The 3,001-nt window shown below is 34.6% G+C and overlaps 1 protein-coding gene and 1 pseudogene across 1 annotated transcript in view; both read right to left on the bottom strand.

Moving 5' to 3' along the window:
• Gphn (gephyrin) overlaps positions 1-3,001 on the bottom strand; it is an 837,950-nt gene that overhangs the window by 138,318 nt on the left and 696,631 nt on the right. The gene's annotated exons all lie outside the window — the stretch shown is intronic.
• Positions 1-3,001, bottom strand: part of LOC101562512 — a 14,805-nt pseudogene that overhangs the window by 11,271 nt on the left and 533 nt on the right.

Raw genomic sequence — 3,001 nt, forward strand, 5'->3', positions numbered from 1 at the left:
CGATTTGATTTGAAACTGTCTCATTGCTATCTGTTTATCAATAAAACTTTGAAAAGAAAAAAAATAAATAAAAAAAAGATAAAAAAAAGGAAAAAGAAAAGAATAATGCAAGACGCTTTTCATCATGGGTCATATACACCAACATTGCTCTGAGTTTTACAAACAATCTTACTAGGTGTAGCACTTTATAAACCTGGGACAGTGCCATATCAGGGTAAGCAAAGAAGATTTGGGCAAACGGGGGCTTCTCAAATCTGTGGAGCAGCTGAGTGTCCAATATCATAACGAGATACTCTTTTATTTCTGCCACAAGTTCATTAGCTATTTCTTGTTATCAGTATTTCACTGTGGTTCTTACAATTTGCATATTCTTCCAGAATGACATCTATATTTCTCTTAGTAGGAAAATCGAAAGAGCTGCTTTCTGCCTGCTCACTCTCAGTCTTCAAATAGCCATGGTTTTAATTCTTGAAGAATCTTCATTCTGGGGCCAGGGAGATAGCTCAGTAGAATAAGCGCTTGCCTGGCAAGCACAAGAGCCTGAGTTTAATCCCCTGGTTCCGCAAAAAAAAAAAAAAAAAAAAAGAATCTTCATTCTAACTTCAATTCTATTCTTAAATGCTCCCTTGCTTTCAATAGTGGGGTTAGCAGGGGGCCCTTTTCTTGAGGCAGCAGGGATGCTTTACTGGTTCTGTCATGATTTACAGTCCCAGGAATTTTCTATTTGTTACTTCTTTATTCTCTTCCTCACAAATTCTGAAGAATGGTTCTCTACAGAGCTATGACCCCATCTTGCTGGAAGAGCTTGTTGACCCAAGAATCTTGGTTGTGGATCAGTTGCATTCTTTCCTAAGGAGTCTCCTCTCATCTTATATCTCTTCATATTGCTTTGGGATGGCTTTTTGAAGATGTCTCCTGTAGATTGCTGTCCATGAGTTTGAGAATGCTGCTTATTGGAACTCATTAAATTCTTATTTTTATTCCAATTAACAATCTTCATTCTTTGCTTTCCAAAAACTGCTAGTAATTTCCCAGATGAAACCTCATAAGTCTTCTGGGATGGTAAGAAAGAAACAATAAAACCCAAAAGATGGAAAACAATATTCCATGCACAGGAACCCAGAAAAAAGCAACAGTTTGTATCCTAATTTCAGACACAGTGTATTTCAAGTCATGACTGATTAAAAGAAACAAAAATCAGCACATATTGGTTAAGGGAAGACTTCAAAAAGAAGAGTTAACAATTATAAACATAAATGTTCCAAGCAGCAGCACATCCAACTTCATAAAAACTCATGGACATGAAAAAGTCAGATAAACACTAATACAGTTGTAATGAGGGACCTCAATATTCCACTGTCAGAAAGGGACAGATCAAGTAGATAAAAAAACAACAAAGAAATATCAAAGGTGAACTAAACTTTTGAAAAAGTGATTTTATATACATATACACGGTATCTACCCAACCAGAACAGAAAAACATTCTTTTCAGTAGCACATGGGACTTTCTCTAAAATACAACATACACTAGCACATAAAGTATACTTAAGTGCAAAAGACACAAGTAATTTCATGCATAGTATCAGATCATAGTGCAATAAATCTAGAAATCAATTATAAAAGACACCACAGAAATTATGTGAGCACTTGTAAATAAAATAATACCCTCTTGAATAAACTGATTAAGGAAGAAATTAGACAGTTTCTACAATCAAATGATAATTCAGACATATTGGAATCCATATAACATATTGGAATTAATATATCATAATGAAAACAGTCTTATGAGGGACATTTATAGTAGTGAATTCCCACATCAGGAAAATAATGAGCTCAAAAAAATAACCCAATGATGCACATCACAGTTCAAACCCAAAGTTAACGCAAGATGGAAATTATAAAGTTCAGAGAAAAAAAATGAATGAAATTGAGATTAAAAGTAGAAAGAACAAATGAGGAATTGGTTCCTTAAAAGACTAAAAAAACATACAAACTATTAGCCAATCCTATCAAGATGAGGAAACTCTCCAAATCCATACAATTAAAAATGAAAAAGGTGAAATCACAATGAATTCTACCAAAATCCAGATTATTGGTAGCTACTTTGAGAATCTATAATAAAATGGAAAACTCAGAACAAATGGATACATTCTTGGATATACATGGACTACAAAGCTGACACAAGAAGACAGAAAAATCCTGAATAATCCAACATCAGTAAGTGAAACTGAAGTAATAATAGTAATAAAAACCCCTACCAACTAAGACAAGGAATTCACTGCCCAATTCCATGAGAACTTTAGAGAAGATATAACACCAATACTCCTTAAACTGTAATGACATTGAAAGGAAAGGAGTAATTCCTGGAAGCTAGCATTATCTTGATTCCAAAACCAGAAAAAGATCCAACTAAAGAAAAGAACCACAGACCAATCTCCTTAATGAACACAGATGTAAAAATCATCAACAAAAAGAGTACAGTGAATCATCAAAAAGATCACACATCATGACCAAGCAAGATCATTCCAGGGATGCAAGGATGGTTCAACACATGCAAATCAATAAGTGTAATACATCACATTAATAGAATCAAGGACAAAAATCACACAATCATTTGAATAGATGCAAAAAAAGCATTTGAAGAAAGCCAACATTTGTTAATGATAAAAAGCCCTGAAGAAAATAAAAGCCCTCAAGAAGAAGTAGAAGATCTTTTTTTTTTTTTTTTTCTCCGAAAAGCAGTGTCTCAGTGTTTATTCATACAAGTAGCCTTTGGGTCCTCAGCTTGAGGACTGAATGGGCCTTTAAAGGGGTTGGAAAGGAATGCTGGTAGCTTTCTTTTCTGGAAGATGTTTGCTTTTTCTTTGGATTATGAATGTGGAAAAGTCTACTTTTATAGGGCCACCACTCCAGAAATGTTCAGTTCCAGACAGCATGCCCACAAACTACAGAAAGCACCACCATCTGGTATTAAATGTTGCTTGCCTATACCACCTTGGAG

Source organism: Octodon degus, unplaced genomic scaffold, assembly GCF_000260255.1.
Source record: "Octodon degus isolate 3935 unplaced genomic scaffold, OctDeg1.0 scaffold00007, whole genome shotgun sequence".
Taxonomy (NCBI): domain Eukaryota; kingdom Metazoa; phylum Chordata; class Mammalia; order Rodentia; family Octodontidae; genus Octodon; species Octodon degus.